The following is a 21008-nucleotide window of genomic DNA, read 5'->3' as shown; positions in this document are numbered from 1 at the left end:
ATTGCTAAAAAAAAAAAGGGGCGATTCAAGCAAATGGTGTCAGTATAGGCAGATACAGAGGAATCTTAGCATAGCCAAGAATATTTCAGTTGAATAAAATGATTAATTAGTTATTTCAGATTCAAAGTCTGAGATGAAGAAGTGTTGTGAGTGCTGCTATTCATAAACTTCTGCTATGAAAACTGTAAGAATGTGATGTTGGGGTGTGTTTAAATTTTTCCCTGGATATAGTGTGCACCTGATTCGATATTAGAAGTGACTTTTTAATATTTTATTCCGTTCATCAAAGCCATCTAGGAGTTTATCCTTTTTGTAGCTAAAAGCAAGTCAGTCACTCCACCGTGCTGGTTTTCATCTGTCTTGAAAGCCCCATCCTTCTAAAAAAAGTTTGTTTTACTATCTCAGGTTGCCATCAGGCCTTTCAACTCAAGGCCAGCCTCATGACAAACTCGGGCTACTATGCAATCACTAGTGAGGTGATGAAACTGGCACTTAAACATAGGTGTATGCAGTGGGGCGTGGAACAATGGGAGTTTTAAAAATTTACATAGTTACACAGCTTATTCTCCATTGTAGGAAACCTAATGTTGTATCTTTATGCAAAACCTATCTAGAAAAAAAAAATCTAATAATTTAATTTGGTGCTGCCATTAGGTTTTTTTTTTCCTTTCTGTGTTGAACTGTCAGTTCAGGTTTTTGCTGCCCTTTATAAAGGGTTGCAGTAACGCTCGTTGAAGACACCAAAGTTTCATCTTTTGTGAAGTTGATACTGATAACAGGTCATAAAGAATTACGGAATCTACACATGGCTGAATGGATCTGGGATTTTACAAAGCAGGTTTGACACCCAGCCAGTTTTGGTCTCTGCAGACCTAATAAATGAAAGAGATTTTTCCACTGCCCTGTCGCAGAAAACAAAAACGCAGCTTACTGAATTGGCTGTTCACTGCCAGTTTAGGAAAAAAATTGTCATTTCTTTGCCCTGTATAATAAAAGCAGTACTAATTAGTAGAAAGCACTAAACCAATCTCATATGCTTTTCATCTAGTGTTTGAAGCTTTTAAAATTTCTCTTTTTTTATATATGATTGTGATAAGAACTTATGAGAACTTCAACTGTTGTTAAACTTCAGCACTCAAATTGCATATTTTCAGCCAGCTCTTAAGCAAACGGGAGTTGTTACAAGACTCTCCTTCAGAGTTATACTGTTGGTTTGCAAACACTTTCTGACATCTGCTATTATAGCAAAATAGTTCTTTTCTTCTTTTTAAATTCAAAATAAACTTTAAATTGGTTTATAGGGCCTTGCACTCAAGTTGATGCCATTTTTGTCTGTCTGGGATGCAGAAGGAAGAAATGGGGGAAAGAGGGAGCCCCTTGCATCTGGTTAGCAGGCCCAGCTCTGTAATTGCCTGGAGATCAAAGAACCATTTGATGGTGACCGTTAACACCTTCAGCATAATATCCCCAGCTCCCTCTCTGCCCATCCTCCTGGTGCAGCTCAGAAAGTTGGCACTCGGAAAGACCTACCTCATGAACAGGAGGAAGATAGATGGGAATGAGGATTTGGGGTGTATAGGGAGTGGGGTGAAAGGGGGAGGTGGAAGAAATGTGAGGCAGGAAGCCCTGGTGCTACTGAAGGATGGTTTACAAAACCTTTTGCAGGCTGTTAATAGAAGTGCGATGCTGACTGTCCAGCTGAGGTGCAAGAGGAGAAACAGAGTTAGGCATGCCAGCTGGCCACTTTTTAAAGAAACAAAGATAAATTACATCTAAAGATGGCTGGTTTGCATGCACAGATGCCCTGCCTATGTGCAGTGGTACCAGCCATGCCAAGGGTACGGCACCAGTGTGGTGCAAGAGCTGGGAGTCTGCAGAGCCGTGGACAGGTTTGTGTACCAGTGTTTCCACACATTACCTGCTGGAGTGGCTCCTCAGAAAACTGGAAAATGCAGTTGTCTCATTTGCAGTCATTAAGACAGCAGTAAAACTGGCCTGCCTGGTTATAAACCAGTCAGGTAGCAATCATATTAATGACCCTTAGCTTCCCAAAAAGGGGCTGAAGGGAGTAGTGCGCATGTGACTCAAGGAGTGGATGAGGTGGGTCAATAGTCTGTGAAAGAAAGGAGGACAGAAAGGTGGCATGGGGGTGTTCAGACTGATCTGAATAGGTGCAACGACCATGATTGATGATCATAGCAAAGTGTAAAGCTCTCTTTACCTCCTTTAATTTATATGTTGTCACAACTTCTTTGCACCCTACCTTGCATCAGAACATTGCTTCAACTTGGTAAAAGCTGCTAAAGTTACCCTGAGCCGTAGATACGGCAGCTTTTCCATGTGATTCCACTTGCACTTAATGAGCACCTAAAACAATGAAAAATTTTTCTCTCTTTTGAGAGATGCAATGTATTCAGTAGGAATCAAAGCAGTTTTCTCATTTCTGGGGGTATCTGCAGAAAAATTCTGGAACCAAAGAAAAAAATGAGTCACCGAATTTAGTCATAAAATTGGAACTGATTTGATTTTTAGAAGAACTGAGTAGCATTTTTTGGGGAAGTTTTTTTTGAAATTATATATATGCTATGTATATTTTATATTTTTATATATAATCTGTGTATATCTATATCAATACATATGCATAGTAGTATGCTTAGTAAATTGAGTAGAATTATCTCATCTAAAACTTATATTTAAATACTATATGTTCTTTTTTGACTCAGAAATTCATGGAATTAATATATAAGAATTCTTTGGTTCTGTGTTGTAATCGTCACTGGATATAAGCTTTAAAACCATTTCACATTTGGGGAGATTATGTGGTAGAGAAGCTGTTCCTTCATATGGGTTTCATAGTGAATTGACAGTGAGTTGGCTTAAAGGGGGAAAAAAAAAAGGCATGCTTGGCAAGAAAAATAATAGTAACCAGGCAGCTCAACTTGAACTAAACTACTGTAGTTACTGGTGATTTTTTTTTTTCCTTCTTTGCTGAAAAACTTAACAAAACTTTCATAACCGCTGCACAGTCCAGTTTGAAGTGTATTAAATATGTAGTGCCTACTGGCCAGCCACGCTGGCTGAAGATGAGAGAAGTATCATAGATTAGGAATGGAGGGTGCTCTGGCTGTTGATTGTACTGGGCTTTCTTCAGTTCTTGCACAAGGACCTGAGATAGGCAAGCTTTGCTACTAGGTCCTTCCTTAAGTTCTGAGGATGTTTTACCACTCCTAAATTTTCTCACTGGTTACTGCTATAAATCTGTGAAATTTAGGCATTTATAATGATGGTCTATGATATAGTTTTGCTGGATTAGCTGTAGAGCACTTATTGTGGCTATCAACCATGCATTACAGCTTGGAAACTGCTGGTTGGGGAATTCAGAGATTCTTTACCCTCAGTAGGAAAGAGACAGGAGATGGCAATAGTCTCATCAGGCTGCAGAGACAGAGTTACACAGTTCAGAGGGCTTGTCTAGCTTAAACAGATGCACTCCCCTGCCAGCAAACATGCCTAGTTCCTAGTCTGCAGACTGGCAAGTGTTAATCTATCTATGCAAAGGGGAGAAGCATCAAAGAGCGAGTGAGGAGGTTTGGTATGGCAGGATAGATTGAGCAGGATGAGACGAATACAAGCAGAAGAGACAGGAGCACAGGAACTTGATAGTAGTTAGCTGTTAGGTTGGCTCAGTACTCTGGTGTGACAGCACGCTTTGAGCATTTCTGTCCAGAGTAACATGGTGGTGTTTGGGGTATTTCCATGAGAGGAAGGATTTGTGGGTTCAAATAAGAGATCTCAAAAAGGAAATTGAGTTTTACAAATGTAGCCCAGGGAGTAGAGGAGAAATCAGCATATTAAATCAGAGCTGTCATGCACTGAGGCACCAAACTCGTGTTCCCTCATACAGCATCTGTTATAAAATGTCCTGAGCTCCTACTTATCATGGATTTTAGGCTCAGAGTCTACAACTTCTGGAGCAAAGCACACTACTGGAATAGCAAGGTAGTGTAAAAAAGGATATTTCATTCAAATAATCTCACAAATTAAGCACAAACGTTATAATAGCTTTTAATTATAATTATTTTGTTAAGGAAACTGCATGATGTGCATTTTTATATGTTTAGGAGGAATAATATTTCTCAGTACTCCTATTTTTTTTAATTCTCTGCTCTCTGTAGAACTTTCTTGTGTCTTTAGCAAATGTATGAATTTTATCATGTAGTTTTGGATTTCTGAATATGACCTTAGTGAAAACTAAAGCATAGTTTTAAAATAGTCATAAAGCCCTGTAGCAAAAAGGGGGTTTTGCTCACAAAAATAAATGGTCACAGTGTATTTCTTTTCCAAGCCACAGTAATAAGAGGGGGATAACTTTAAAAGGTTTGCTTTGGTACGTTGCCAAGCTAAATGTGTGCCAGCAGTCATCTTCACTCTGAAATATGTCCTAAGAGCCAGTTCAATGGCCAGAGAATACTAGAGGTGTATTTGCATTTATTCTAAGGACTTTTTATTAGCTTTCTATGCAATGTATTCTTGTATCCCTGATGTTGCTCAGTTTTACTTTTATAACTCTGATTTACTTAAAAATTTAAATCACGTGTAAGTGTATATAACTTCCATTTTTTCACAAATCTGAGACTCAAGTGTATTGTTTTGAAAACATAACAGGCTGTAAGTAGATTTATTTTAGTAGATAGCACATGGATTTCATACTACTATATACCCTTTACTGTTTGCTCTGTAGCTCTTTTGGCACTGCGATTCATAGACTAAGAAAAACAAATTTTCCTGTAGAGTTCAGGAAGTGAGGTGAGCTTAAATACTGGTCTAAAAGAAGTGCTTATGAAATGACCAAGCTTTGGTCAGTTGGAACAGTGCTTGAGGTGCTGGAAATTGCTGTAAATCCTAAGAAAAAGTCATTGGGGGATGAGAGTTGATTCCACAAAGCTGTGACATTTTGACTCACTTTGGACCTGGTGTTTCCCTCAATAACTGGTAAAGAATGGAAAAGTCATTTGAACTTAAATATTTTTAACTTAAGCAGAACTGCCTTTAACCCACGATGGTGCTAGGGATGAGGTTAACAGAGGGTTGGTTTTGTGGGTACTTACAGTGCTTTACTGGGTTTCCAAGACAAGGGCTTTGTTTTGTATGACAATGAGCCACAAAATTAAGGATGCAGTGCCACAGCAGTTGAAAGATGTAGGTGCTGGTCAGTATTGCTAACTCCCCCCCCCCGTTTTTTTTTTTTTCCAAATAATATGCCTAAAGTCAGTAAAATCAATGGAATACAGATACAAATTTGCTTTTCTATTTTAACCTATTTTTCAGTGTGAGGGCAAGCTGTGAGCATCTGTGTGCAATGTATTGTGGAGCAGTAACCTTAATGTGGGAATCTGTTTATTTGCATAACAGCCATAAGGTTTTATGCTAAGCCCATTGTATGATGTTACTTGAACAGATTGAATTAAAAGAGTAAACTACACTATACATATTGATCAATGCATGAAGTAGTTTTTGTATTGATGCTGGTATATAGGATTTTTTAGTTATATAGGATTATAGAATTTTTCAAGATATTTCTTGAAATTAGAAAGGAGTAATAATTTGGGGATTTTTAATAACTGAAAATTCTAGTATTCTAGGAAATTATGATGATTTAAAGAACAGCCTCCCTAAACAGGCTTAATAACAGACTTAGTTTTACCATATAGAGAAGAATACCTCTTCAAATGATGACAGTATTGTTGATGATAGTAAGTACACTCTATTTGCATTGTAGCATGGCTTTTGTGATTAGTAATAAAAAGCTGTTGAAGGTTTTCAGGGAATAATTTGTATTTCAAAAATGCTTGAAACTGCTTAAAAACAAAAAGGGAATCTTACCTTACAATGAATTTATGGTCTTGGATGAGTCTTTGTTATTGGATGTTTGATACACTTCAGCCAGCTGTCTTAGGTCCTTGCAGGATACGCCGTCCGGAGGAAGATTAGTCTTTTTGTTGTTTAATTCACTGCATCAAGACTCACCTTTTTCTTGACATATATGACCAACTGTTTATATATTCACAAATCTTACATAAATGCTTGCAATCCTAGAGCCTTTACAAGCATTTCCATTATCAGTGTTTTATGATTTGTTTTACATGAAAGCTTTCCTGCTTGATGTAGTGCTGTAGCCTATAAATATTGATTTTGATGACAAAATAATTAGGTTAGCTTATGTTAAAAAAAACCACATAGCTTTTTTGGAGGTCTGCTGGACTTCAGATGAGTTTTTAGGAACACTATATGGTAGCCTGTAGGAGCAAAATCTGTTGCAGTTGCTTACAGTTGAGAGACAGTTACCAGTGCCTGATATTTCTAATCACTTGGGCAATGCTATATGAATGGAAATACTTTCCTTTTCTTTTTCTTCATTGAAAAAAGTCCTTTGCCGACAGCAAATGTTATACTCTGCCAAATGAAATAGTGCATGAAATTCTGCTCTCTTTTTCTTAAGCAAGAAGTTTTGTGTAGTTTCCATGATTCAAGTACTGAAGTTTCATTCAGCCTAATTATATTTTCCATCTTAACTGTAACTTACAAACAGATAATTATTCTGGCCTTTAAAAAATACATATAGATGCTTGATAACCAGTTTCATTACTAAATTGAATTCAAGATGTAATTAAATTATTTATTAGTAATTTTTGAAGACGGAAATGAGCTTTTAATGCTCCTTTTGTTTTACACAGTGAAGTTGAAGCTTCACAGTTTATTTTCATAAGAATTAACACAAACGTTTGAGGAGTGTGTATGTGGGTCCCATACTTTTTTTTACCATAGGTCAGATGTCTCTAGACTAAATATGATCTCACATGAATAGTTAGTCATTCCTTAGAAATTATTATTTCTTATTGAAAAATAAATGGCATAGTGCATTTAGTCCATATTATGATTTGCATTGTGTGTAAGCATGTGAGAATGTTTTTATTTTTTCCTGGTCTGCTCTTCTGGACCACATTTGTGCAGAGTATTTACAAGAGCCACTGAGAAATTGTTGTCCTGTTTGCTATTAAGAACTCAGTATAAAAATCTGTAAATTGGACTTTGCTCTAAAATAATATGTTGCCTGTTTTGAGAGGTTTTCCTTTTTCTATATATTACTTGACAGTGTGCTGCATTTGTTTTTCACACTAAGATAAATAACTGCTGCATTAGAGAAAAGGAAAGAAAAAGTTTCCCAGGCTATTTCCCATCCAGGTAGGAGCAGGTGATCACAAGCAGTAGTATTGTATGCAGTTACCCTTCCTCTTTGCAATTGATACAGGGCTGCTCCTAATTAAGTGCAAATGTAAAGTAAGATGGATTTGCTTAAATTATCTCTCTTAGCTGTGTGTGACCTTCACCCATTTTACTTCAGGTCTTCATGGCCTAGAAGTATTTTTTGAGAGCTATAGCTTTTCAGGCAGTCATTGGTCACCTCTAGGATGAAAACAACAGCATCCAAAGAAATGCTAGCTGGACTGTGTGCTGTTGACTGATGGTGCTATTTGGACGCTGCTTGTAGGCATGCAACAAAACTGGTGGTGAAGGCAAAGGTGGCTTGGATGGCATGGGGTTCACTCTGGCACTGTCCATCTGCAGCTGCTCCTCCTCCATTTGACCACTGGTCTCAGGTGTTAGGATTCATTTCAGCGAGCTGAATGAGTTAAGCTATTAAGAGCTGAAAGGGGAATGCCAGTAGTTGCACTAAGGAAGGCTGCCTGGTGTTCTCCAGTATAGGATGTTCCTTGGAGTCTTTTAATAACTTTACAAAATGGTTTTTGGGGCTAGACAGTTGCCTCTAGCTTACTTCCTTCCCCCCCCACCCCTCAATAGTGTAGTTATCTGTGAGAATGTGTGGAAAAAGTTATTTCTCTCTGTAGATTAAAAAGAAAAAAAAAAACCAAAACAGAACACAATTTTTTTTTGTAAATGCTCCATGTCCCTCCCTTTGAAACAGAGACTAGGAGTTAGATGGCAGTGTGGGAAGCGCTGGTGATAGGCACTGGAGAAGAAGAGCAGATTATGAGTCACAGCTTTGCCTTTGTCAGCACTGCAAAATTCTCAGATTTACCAAACTGTAACTTTTTAAAGACATGATACTTCTCGCATGCAAGAGCTATGTGGCCTGGAAGTTGGGGGGCAGTCTGGTCTGGTGGACAAAACCCATGCCTTGTACCTCAGTACCTGAGAGTCAGAAGTGAACCCAGTGGGACACTGACATACATGGGGTCCTAGTGAGGTCATGGTGCCAGAATACCATAGCCTGTGAACAGGGGAGAGGGTCCTGGGGTGAGAGTGAGAGTTAATATTGGGGAATGAAGAAAATAGGGAGAGTCAAGGGGTAGAGTGTGGCACTGCTAGCCAAGTCTGGAAGTGACTGAGCCAGGAGAGATGAAAAGCCCTGGGGAGTGAGGGTAAGGAGAGACTTGGCAAGGGTGCTGAAGGTAGGAATGAAGAAGGACCAGGGCTTGAATCAAGGTGGGCCAGAGGAGATACGACTTGAGGAAAACAGGCAGAGGAGTTTGTTCTGGAAGGTCCAGAGATCTTTGAATATTAAGTTAACACTCTGATTTCAGTAGAAGCTCCTTGAGAATGTTTTTAACCATCACCTCTGGCTAGTTTCCATGCAGAGAGTTGTTTCACATTTGCAACCAGTTTTTATTTGGCCCTTTGTGAGGAAGCCCCTCAATTTAATGGTATTTAATCATGTGCTGATGTGTTTTTTTCCCTGCAGGCCCCCTGCTTCATTCTGTGCACAGGATGGACTTGTTCTGGGAATGAATCTGGTTGATGCGTTGGAGAAGGCTGTTCTCTGTAGTACCCCTGCCTCACTTCCAGCAGAAGTCAGGACGCACGTGGTGGACGAGGCAGGGGATTGCAGGAGGCAGGAGCCATTCCAGTGGTCTGCGCAGCTGCATGCTGCCCTGGAGAGCGGGACTCTCTTCCTGGCTGTGCTGCAGACTTCCTAGGTGATGCTAGGTAAGTTGCTGAAAACAAGCTTTTCTCATGTCTTTGCTAACTTTAGTATGTGTCTTGCTGTCTTGCGGATAACTTGAGATCTTTGGATCTTACTTGAAAAAGTGCTGAGCACTGGTAACTGGGAGTGAGGCGGTGGGGGCTGTGGTTTGAAAGTGCTATATAAAGCACAACGTAATGCTAAGCGCTGAGAAAAAATTAGGTCTGAGTTATGCCAAACTGGAGACAAAGTTGTCTCCAGAATTGGAGAATCATTTTGACCTTAAAGCCGTCACTGCTTTAGTTAGGCAGCTAGGAATAACACAGTTATTCTAAGTTAGGAGTAACAGAGTAATGGTAAGACTAACCCATTATGTTGATGAAGAACCCAGCTGCACCATTGAATTCACCAAAAAATCACTTGTTCTGTCTTCCAAAAAAAACCCCTACAACTGAGTAGTGTGCATTAAATAAGGTATAGGACCGTATGCCAAATGCCAAGAGTTAAACAGATTATTGTGTAGATTAGTGGTAATTTTGTAATTTTTTTGAACATGGAAGAGGTGCTGTGGAAATAGTATGACATAACTGCAACATATTCCATGCCGCAAAAGCAAACAAAGGCAAAGTTTAAACTTTCTGAAACTCAACTTCTGCTATTTCTTTCTGCCTCTAGAGACTAGTTTGCCTCTAGAGACTAGTTTGTATGATGTAGGATATTTGGGGTGCAAGAATGAAGCACAGCATTTTTTGATGCTGTCAATTCAGATAATATATGTACATAAAACCAGAATGACATCTAAATTCATCATGTGTTGCAGGCACATGCCTCTTGTGCCTGGTTATTGTATCAGATACTAAGTAGACTGTGTTTGTAATGCCCACTATCAGAGTGGCTTGAGGTCAGAATTTCATCTGCATTTCCTCAGGCTCAGGATTTGTATTTTCCTAGTGTGATGTCCACAGCTAGCTACAATGCTGTTGCAATCGGTAGATAACAGAGAATTTTTTGGCCAAGGCATGGTTTGCTAAATGTTGTTTTAACTTAGCTAAACTGAATGCAAAATATCTAACATTGGATCAGATTTTATGAATTAACCAAAACTAGAAACTTAGTGAGTGTGTTTGCCAGATAAGCTGTTACTTTCTATTGCAGGGAAGAGAGAGAGAGAGGGAAAAAAAACCTATGAAGCTTTGATAATGGCTGAATATTATGTTAAATACACACAGTAAGAATATACATTCCCCTTCTAGCCTGCTCACAGGGGATCTACTGCATGGCTCTGTGAAAGGCTGCAGTAATGCTTTAGGTGTTGAGCAATGTAAGTGCTGCTTTCTAAGAAAACAAGGTATTTTTGTATGACTGCTGCTGTGCAGTTTGTGCAAGTCTTTCTTTAAATCTTTAAAAATAAACAAAAAAGGCGGCAGGGGCGGTGGGGGGACAATCTGTGTTTTATGAGCAGAAGTTAAAAATGAAATTATTTGCTTTACCTAGAGCATTGAGAATGATGTTGCAATTAGACTGACGCAACAGCACACATTTCGAAAGGATTGCACGATTTGCGGGGCCCGCTGGAGAAAAGCACGGGACTGGAACAGCAGGGGTGTTGTGGGCCTGCAGGGCAGTGCGCTGGCACAGCTACACGGGGGAGATTATCAGCTAATGTGGGGAGAGGAACGCCAAGAAAAATAAAAACTCCGCCGTTCCTGTGTGTCCCATTAAAAGCGGGGGGAGGTGGGAATGGAGAGGAGGAGGGTGACTTGTTTTATCAACGTGCCAACTTCATTTCATTGTCTCATCTAATCCAGGATGGAAAATGTTTTCTGTTGTCTGAAAAAGAGAAAGAATGGAAATGGAAGCTAATAATGAGCTAATATATTGTGAATCCTGCTAATAATAGTGGAATTTTATTCAGTGCACTCTATTTCTACAATAGAAAAGTAAAATTTTTTTCAGTCAACTGAACCATCTGTTGAACAAATTGGTTCAGTTTAGTGAGTCTGTTACTAATTCTGAGAAGTAGATGGTTTTTTACTGAATCAGTACAGTCAGGACATTAGTGTCCATATTCTGTAATTTTTTTACTGTTACTAAAGTAGGTCATGTTAAAGTGTTATATTTTCATGAATGCAGTAATACTGTTGTTTATATTTCTAGTATTTCAAGCTTTACCTTTGCCCAAATGAGTTTTCTTCACTGTTTTTAATAAATATCACTAACAGTGTTTAAAGTTGTGGATTTCCAGCTTTGCATCAAGTTCTTGATAGTGAAGTAACTGAGCAATTTTTAAATTGCATTTCTATTTCTAGTGCGTTTCTATTTATATTTCTTTGTTTCTGCATTTATTCTACTCTGCTTTACTCATGAAGTTTGAGCATTAACAGAATTTTAGTTGCTCCTATTGCTGTTTTCTCATTTGGACTAGTTCTTTGTAGCTTCACTGTTGTGGAAAAAGTATTGTAGGTGACAAAGCAGTTTATTGCTTTACATGGTAAATATCTAAGAATGTTATAGAGTCAGCGAGGTGATGTCATATGAATTAATAAAAGAAGAAAGAAGGGAGAAATTAAAAACAGTTCCTAAGATTCTATTCCCATGTGTCAGGAATGCTCTAATTTAATCTCATACACATACGTGCACTTAAAGCAGTTTAAGTTCTCAGGTGCATCTCCTAACAAAATCATCCCTGAAAGGAAATCACAGGTGTAGTGCCAGTCAAGTTTCTGTGTGCTTTACTGTTAAATATATAAAATCAGTGCAAGTTCTTCTTATGTATTATATATAACTAGCTGTAATAATTTGACACATTTGAAAGGGAAAGCTGAACTTTAAATTTAGACAGTGAATATATATTTTCTTTGTAGTACGGATGTTACATGAAAAATACCAGACTAGCATTAAGCATGTGGATTCAATGTGATTGTAAGCTATGGCATTTTCAGCTTTGTGGTCAGGATGTCTGTTCAGAGTAGCTTAGTGTATGAGGGATGTGAACGGAAGTTGATAATACTTTCTAGTGTTACTTAAAAAGAAAAGGAAATTATCTGTTAATTATGGCTATTTTTTAAGCTTTAATATATGTTAATTATGTAGTAATTTGTCTTCTTTAAAACAGAAGATAATGGAGGTATAAATAGGAGGGACAACAGTGTGGGACTTCAATGCTTTTGAGGGATTGCTGGGCTGATGAGGAATGGAGATGTGTAGTTGAGTTTTCTGAAGGTGCATGTGAGCATTGGCAGTGCAAGAAGCTGCCCTGTTGCTGATAAGATGTTCCAAACTCCCTGTGTGTTGTTTTTGTCCTTGGTGCAGCTCACTGAAGTTGCAGATGACGTTCATGAAATGAAGTGAGGGGAAAGTTTTGTGGCTGAAATCCTGTGCCAAGTCTTTTTGAAGTCGTATGCAGCAGCTGTGCTTAGCTAAAGAAAGACTTTCTTTGCCTCCATCGTAACATCTGCATGGTCTTTAACAGCAGAATTGTTCCACTGTGATGTGTCATTCAGCTAATCTGGGTTGCCTTCATTAAGTCTTTTTTTTAATTTTTGCTTATTAGAAATGCTCACATTCCTTTGGGGAATAAGTTTTGCAAAGATCTTGACTTGAGCACTTGCATGTAGAAACAGTAGGCTTCAGTCAAAAGAAAAAAAGAACATGAGTTGAGACTTTGTAGCTCAGTGAGTCCCTTTGATTTGGGCAGCTCTAGATGTACTTCATGAATTGGATTTTTCTGTGTTCTCCCTTGTTTGGAGGACAGGGGCTGAACATGGGGCCAGTTTTGGTGGAGATGCCACAAATACAGCATCATCGCAGCTAGCATTGGTCCAACAGCTTCCAAAAGTGTGGATTGCACCCTCTATGCTGAGGTGCCAGTACCCCTTCTCCTTTGTGCCAGTGCTGCTGCAGCTACAACTCTCAGCTGAGCTGGCTCAGAGAGCCAAACCAGTGGCCAGCTAACTGCGTTTTTGGTTGAGTCACTTGGCTGACTCTTGAACTCTTTGAACTTCTTAACTGCAGAGTTTGACAAATGTCTCTGCTGCTGATGGCCTGGAGGAGAGGGATGGCAGGACCAGCCTTGACTTAAAGCAGGAAGAATGCAACCAAGGGAAGTGTTTTTAAGAAGTGCCTGAGTTAAACTGTATACTGTGTTTACTTTGAAAGTTGAGAGAAATCAATAAATCAGGTGTAATTGAATTTGAAATTTTAGCTGTAGTATTTCATTTAGTTGAAGGTTTTTGCACAAGGCCTTCTAAAGCAAACCTTTATTTAATCTTCCTTCAGTGTGATATCAAGAGGTCTGTAATTGTTTTACTTTCTGTTAGCACTGTGAAGGTGGCAAGTTCCTATAGCTAAGGGTAGGATCAAGTGGTCTAAAATAAGAGATTGCAGTCTCAAAGAGCCAAACAAAGGTAGTAGAAATGCTGCCCCTTCTCTCTGTGGTCTTGACAGTTAATATCATGCATTTATATAGGGGTACTTGACACTCAAGCAGCATGTCCCAAACTAAATCTGGAGGAGTACATTGTAAATTAAATGTGGGTGGGGAATTTTTTTGGTAAAAATTATCATGTTTTATCATCAGTAATTACTGGATATGCATTTACTTTTCAGTTGAACAGTATGATCAGTCTTCCTGATGTAACCTTGTAGGAAAATGACTATCACTGGAAAAGCAGAGTGCTGATTTATGTAATCGTACTCATTGCAGAAGTTTGGTTTTTGAGATCCAATTAACATAAGTAAGCAAAATGAGAGAAAAGTACAGGAAACATATACTGCTGCTTATTAGGGTTCTTAAATGATATTTTCAAAATTATCTTCTAGTCAAATTGAGATTTTCTTCAATTTATGCAAGGAGGACTGTGTTACTCCCCACACTCGGTGTCTATAAGACTGAACATACACTTGCCACAATGAAGAACGAATACTATACTGTGCAAAATAATAAAACTGCTATTACAGATGACTTGAAATGCTGCATATTGAACAGATCTCCTTGTCTGTGTTAACTGGAGTGCAGCCTGCCTGCTGGGGGAGTGCAATGCACCTGCCTTCCCATCTGAGAGTGACCATGACCGCTTCACCAGGGACTGAGCACGCCCCCGGTGATAGTCGGGCTTTTCAGTCTCACACGTGAAAAACATGTGTTTCCTAATGCCCAAGGAGTACAGTTAGGTCCTAGAAATAGAGATGCTCGGCAACAGTGGTCCAATATGTGCATTTTATCTACACATTTAAAAACAGTAAAATAAGGTCTTAGGGTCAGTAAAACTGAGCACATTTAATACATTCTGGTTCCAGTGACGTTACCGTGAGGTAAGGACAGGCAGACAAGGACTTGTTTCAAAAACAGGAAGCACCCACATTTATATAAAATTGCACAGTTTCAGCTGTCATAAATGTGGTTTCAATGCAGTTGCAGGAGTAAAACCCAAAGTAGTTATAACCAGCTTACTTCCTCTTCCAGTCAAAGTGCAAATAGCCATATAATTAACAATCTGTGGCTCATTTTCTCTAGCTCAGTTAAGTATTCTGTTTCGCCTGTTCAGTCACTGTATAAACACAGAGGGAACCTGACTTGGTTAAGAACGTTTTAAAACACAAATATTCCCAGTCATAACCAGATCTTCAGATTTACAGAAGAGGGTCTTCAGTTGCCCCTCGAGCTTGGCAGCAGCAGTGAGACCTGTGAGTGTGGCTGGCACGCTGCCAGGCTCCTTGGAGAAGAGTGAGCCTTGCCAAGTTGGCTTCTTGCCATGGTAAACTGCATGGGGCAGCAAAACCTGCTGCAGAGCTGGTAGACAGTTTTTTCTCTTTAGGGACTTCCCTTCTTACATTCCATTACAAATTGGCTTTATTCAAAGCCTTTTATCATTAATTTTTTGAGGACTGATTTGCTCAGCTTTTTTGGACTTTTTTTTCTGAGTTAATTCACCCATCCTGCTTTTGACTCTGCTCATACACTTAGTGTGACAGAAAAGCATGAATACAAAAGGATAAGAAAGAGTTTCTCTTCTGCTCACGTACACTCTCGGGTTGGTTCTGATGTGTTTTAGGCTGCTTGGGGAGCCTTTGAGGAGAGCCCTAACTTTTCATCCAGAAAATGCCGGTCACACTTCTCTGTCTCTGCTGATATCATGCACTTGAGCAGCAAATGCCTACTGAATACTCCCCATGTACTCTGGTTGGAAAGAGCCATTGAGGAACCTTTCCAGGGCAAGTTTGCTCTCTCAGAAGAGTTTCTCCAGGGAAGCTCTGCTTGGTTAATGAAGCTGCAGCACTTGCTGCATGTGGTAATTGACAGTGGACCTTTCCTTCATTAGGAATCACTTAATTTTGCAAATCCCTGTGAGAAACCTCTAGGCAGAGCTTGATAAATATTACTCTGTCTTTAACATAATATGGAACATTTCCCTTCCCTTTCCTAGCTGTCCTCTTCAGCTGTCAGATAAATAGTGGAATATCATACATTCATAGTGACCATCTTTTGTCTTTATTCAAAGAAGTCCTTAAAAGGATTATTTTATCCTGTCCCAAGGTTTTCACTTCTTCAGGAAAAGCTGGCTAACCCATTGTGTTGTCACTAGAACAACCAGAAGAGCTACATCAATGATGAGAACCTCGACTCTTGTTTCTGAATGGAGTTTTGAGAGAAAAAACAACCTCTTTGTAACAGCCAAGATACATCCAACAGTGATTGCAAAGGGAACAGAAGTCAGGACAGAGTTGTGCTTTGAGCGCCCTAGTGGTTTTGGCTATGATTTAACAGGGGAGACAAGGGAGGACCAATGAAAGTCAGAACTCCTTTGCATCCTTTAAAAAAACCCGATGGTTGTTACATATACTGAAGTGTTTCTTTCATTCTAAATAAAAACAGGTTTATAACATGTTTAATTGTGTAAAGGATTTCTTCCTGTTCTTGTCTTCCAATGTATTAAGAGAACATACAGCTATCATTCTGAAGAGGATGGTTGTACAGCTTCTGCTGCTGTGTCTACTTACTCTGTGTCTGTAGGTAATAATTTATTATAGCATCAATATTACATTACCTTCAGTCATTCAGAAGAGCCTTATCTTAGGTGCTTGCCAGAGTTACTCATGTGTTTCTTTGCTTAGCGTGACATGGCCATATTTTCCTTCATGGCTTAGTTCCTAGCCCAGGCACAGCTGATGAAATGTGCTCTCATTGCGCTGTGTTTTATCACTGACTTAAGGGATTGAGCGTGGTTGTGTTGTAAAAGAGGACAGTAGGGCCAGTCAGTTTGATGCAATGAATGGATTGCTCTTATTCGTGGAGGAGTATGGTCCAAACAGTGGTCTCTGGGCCAAGACCAGCCTACAGGAAATTTCCATCTGCTCTGCTTTTTACCAAAGGAGATGGAGAGCAACTTTGCAGCAGCAAATGCTGCCCAGCAACTGGACTGTATTTGAGGCTTGCTACAGTCCAGTTTAGAGGGCTGTCTCCAAGGGAGCGGAAGCATCTCCCTTCTCCTATGGTCTGGCTTTGTTTCCATGAGGAAATCTTGACAATATTTCTAGAGCAGCTACTTGTGGCTTTTGCAGGCTGGCCAGGTTGGTGACTGCCCCAAGGACTGGGAAGTAAGGTCTGCGAGAATTAGCTGGTGGGAGGTTCTGCATCAAACTACTGAAATAGAATTGCCAACTCCTCGTAATAAGTGTCCTCTTTTAATGGAAAATCATATCCTTTAAAAACACTGCATTAAAAATGACCTTATGAATTACAAGCTCCCATGCCATATTAGAAGCATTTTATTTGCATATGAAGTAATTCAAATTCAAACTTCTAATTTCTATTTGAGAAGATAAATACTAATTTTTTACTGGATTTTGATATTATAGTTTTTTATTGCCTTTTAGGAAAATTGCAAGATTAATTTGACACTGTACCTAATGCAGACTGTACCAGAAAAGACCATGGGAAGCTCAAAAACTCTGTATATATAAACATAGTAATAAAATGCATGAAATTGTATGTGCACTCTTCATTGCTATGCAGTGATAGTGTATAAGGTTTTTATTATCCTGAGATAATATGTGTACCTATTATGTGAGAACAGTGAATACCTTTTTAGTCTGTGCAGGTCATCCAAAACAAATGCCTATAACAATCATCTCCACACTTGGTTGTGTGTTTTTGTCATCATAAGTTTAAATACTAAATTAGATTTTTATAAGATTTATAATTTTTAACTTTGGTAACTTTCTGGATTCATTGTTTTAAGGATTTTCATGTTTACGAAACCATTAAGCTCTTGTATTAATGAAGATGGTTCAGGTGAAAATGAAAAATAGGAAAATCATATACAAATTGGGTGTTAACTATAAGATCTCAACTTACAATAACTTGTTTTTTCAACTGATAGTAGAAAAACTCGTTACTTTTGTGTATGTGTATTTGTACAAATAATCTGGATTGCTTAACTCAAATACAGTCAAATAGGGCAATATCTGCATTTTTGTAAGGAATTACTACAATTGACCTCGTCTCCAATATGTAGAGCAGAATTGTTGTTCTTAAAACTGAAAGAAAGAAATTCTCCTGCAGGGCAGTTCCATCATGTCATTGCTCGATGAACCTGCATAAAATCCAGGTACTTGTAAATTCCCCTAAGCCTCATTAGACTCCTGCAAAGTTTCTGGCTCTGGCATGAAAAATCTCTTTGCTGGGGACAGATTGTTTCTCCTTATCAGGAATGGGGCCCTCGTGAGTCAGCTAACCACACTACCAAGATCAGTGTTCAACTCTTGAAATTACCCCAGTAATACAGAAAATAGTATAAATTCATGGTCAGTTGCAAACTTTTTAAAATCACTTTTGGCACTGTAGAGAAATAAGAAGAGATGCACAAATTATCAAGTGCCTTTATAAGCTACTGGATCACCTTGGGGTTTGAGTCAGTTTTCCTGGGTTCTCAGCTTTACTTCTTCACTCTTCTTGCAGTTGTTAGAGCTCTGGTCTAGATCAGACTTCTCTGCCAAGGTGAAAAACTTCCCTGTGTTTACACATGTTGTAGATACCTTTGGATACCTTCCTCTTTGTGTTTTAAGAGTCAGTTCTGTTGCCTTATTTTCTCTGTTTCTTCTTTTAAACCAGCTTTTTTCCACTGTTCATTTTGCTACTGATAAACTGAGTGGAGTAAGTTTCCTGTAACAACATCCATCTTGCTTTCCCCTGGGCAAAAGACTATTCACTTGTTCCTGGACTGGATCGTAGGTGATACCAGTCCTGTTAACAGATGTCTAAATGCTGTGTGTAAATGTGTACACAGTTTATTTTTTGTATTTATGTATGTAGTATTTGTAACAAACATCTGTGTTGTATAGAACTTTGGGTAATATCTAATAGCTAATCTGGTATGTCATTGATAGTATTAATAATTTTATAATTAATCCTTTTAGATTTATGTATAAGGTAACATTTGCCAACATGTTTCCCAGTTAGATAAATCTCTTCCATTGCTTTAAAATGTTGATATCTATTTTACTTTGGGTTTTATTTGTTTGTTTAAAAGAAACACAACATTATCAGTAGCTTTTTCTGTTTTCTAAGCATCTCATTGAGTAAGATTGATCAGTTTATGGAAGTAGGATGTGATGGAAGTATTGTATGACTTCATGTATAGCATTCTAAAGAGATGTACTTGCAGATCTAAGGTCTTGGTCTTTGCTGTAAGAGCTGCTACGTAAAATCCTATGGTCTTTGTTGTACAACAGGTGAGATGGTGGACTATTTTGGCCTCAAAATCTGTATTTTTATTTATTTGTTTGGGGTAATTTTTATTCTGTCTTTTACTAAATTATTGGACTTCATAACTATTAGAATTTTGTATGTGAGCATATTCTATGACATGCCTAGAAGGGTTTGATTATTTTCTGGTACACATTAACTGGTCTCAGTGGCGTGGGCTGACTTATATTCTCTTGCTACATTTACGAAGGGTTTAGCAACCAAGGGTCAAATGTGAAATGGAGCAATATAACTATTCATGGGAGTGCTGACTTGTGATTATGTTTTTGAAGACAGAACACACTTTCATAAATGCTATATTAAATAAATTTAAAGTATCACAAATCTTTCACATATCATAGATTACAGTAAAATACGTATGTGTGGAAAATTATCTCTTTATATCTCCCATTAGAAGCTAAATGGGACCCATGTGTCTGTTTTTCTTTAAAAACTGTCTAGCAAAATGTACAAGATGGATTTTAATATTGTGATATTACTTCTAGGTGATCTGTTTGTATAGCCAAATGTTTAGTTTGGTCCATCTAAATCAGCTTTCTGTGAAATAGTAATAAGGTCAAATACTCTCCTTTATTTTTAGCCTCTTTTCCTGTACAAACAAGGCTCATGAGGTCACACCTTGCACCTATGTTCATGCACACACATCCCTTTATCTCCCCTTTGTATCTTTTGAACCTATTTCTGATCACATTTTTTTGGCACAGTGGAGGTCTCAGAATTCAGATCCCACAAGTTTTATGAAAATAAGTAACTGAGTATAGGTGGAAGCACCTAAAGGTGCCCTGACATAGGGAAAACTTGAAGCATGAAATAATCATATTAGTTGCCTGGGAATCCTAGTGATGGGAAAAGAGAGGCTTTAAACAAATGTCCCAACTGTGGGAAATGCTTCCTTCAAAGCTTTCACCTTTCTAGACACCAAAGTGAACCAATCAGGAGGTATAAATCTGTGGGAGATGAGGCTTAATTAATTCTGTTGTTCATGGGACTACTTGTTCCTTATATATTTAATAATAATAATATCAGTAGCATAAATGTTTCCATGCAGTATATTTTTGCATATTTAATATTTAAGCTAAATATGCAGGCATATTCTTATGACAATCCTAAGTTTCAGAAACTTTTTTTTTCTTGTTTTCACTGTGAACATTATTTGTTTACAGAGTGTCTTCTCTCCCTGTTAGGACAAAGTGAGCAGTTCCTTCCCCCTTCTTTTAAAACGACAGATAGTGTAAATGCTTTCCAGCCATGTTTTGCATGTGGTTCTGGATTGCAGCTAGTCAGAAATGCTGGAGAATTCACGGCACTGTGATTATGCTCCAAGGGAGTTAACTGGGAAGAAAACAAGGTTAGTACAGTATGCTTACTGAATATGGAAATAATAATAATTATTAAGCTAACCAACAAGAAGTGTATTCTTAATAAAATGTGTGGGTTTTTTCAATGTAATCATATGACTGTATAATACAAAAATTGCTTTGAGAGTAGGTCAAAGATTACGCATAGCAGAGGCTTGTGTGATTGGTTATGAACAAGCGAAAATAGGGTAAACTTTTGACCCGGCAGCAGCAAATGGAACTTTGTAAAGCACCTACAGATGGCAGGATTTAACATATAGTCGGTCTCTCGCCCTTTCACAGCAATTACGATCATATTACAGCAGGCACTGAGGGGAAGGCGCTCTGCGACTCTAATACAGTACGTCTTTGAAAGTTTTGAATATGCAGTTGCGTTTCATTTTTGTAGGGCCATCAATTAGCTTAGCAAGAAGAATTCCACTTTTGTTGCTTATGTTTGACTGGACGAGTTCCTGACCAGCGTGCCAAGTCCATTTGGAACAAAAAAAATCATTTGAACAGTCTGAATGATTTTGATAGTTCGCATTGCAGTATAGATTTATTGCTAAGGTAGAAAGACTCAGTGAAAGTTTTATGCTGTTGCGTTGGTGATGTGGGCTTGAAGGGATGAGGAGAACGTGGTTCCAGAGGGACGTCTGGGAAACAAGGCCCCCAGCCAGCTCCTTAGATCCTTGTGTAGATGCATGCATCTTCCTAGTTGAGTTTTAAGTTTACAAAACTAAAACTTCAAGAAGACCAATTGATAAACTCTTATTTGACAATACTGTGGCATTCAGTGGCTTTTGGGTTTGTTTGTGCCTATGAAATACATGGCAGATTAGAAAAAGTGAAAGTGTCTTGTGAATTAGAAACCAACGATTGCCCTTTTCCTGTAAACTTTGTCACTTACAAAATCAGAAGC

General features: G+C 38.4%; 1 protein-coding gene across 4 annotated transcripts in view; it reads left to right on the top strand.

Moving 5' to 3' along the window:
• The window catches only part of NCOA2 (nuclear receptor coactivator 2), a 183176-nt gene that overhangs the window by 58145 nt on the left and 104023 nt on the right, over window positions 1-21008 (top strand). For all 4 annotated transcript variants that reach the window (XM_027894019.1, XM_027894020.1, XM_027894022.1 and 1 more), the window contains one exon: window positions 8762-9006. The gene's annotated coding sequence lies outside the window, so the exon portion shown is untranslated. The remainder of the gene's footprint in view (window positions 1-8761; window positions 9007-21008) is intronic.

Source organism: Empidonax traillii, unplaced genomic scaffold (assembly GCF_003031625.1).
Source record: "Empidonax traillii isolate 1590-97213 ecotype Southwest subspecies unplaced genomic scaffold, ASM303162v1 scaffold414:size517879, whole genome shotgun sequence".
In the NCBI taxonomy this organism is placed as follows: domain Eukaryota; kingdom Metazoa; phylum Chordata; class Aves; order Passeriformes; family Tyrannidae; genus Empidonax; species Empidonax traillii.
Note: the sequence above shows the minus strand (reverse complement) of the source record. Positions and strands in the feature narration are given on the sequence as shown.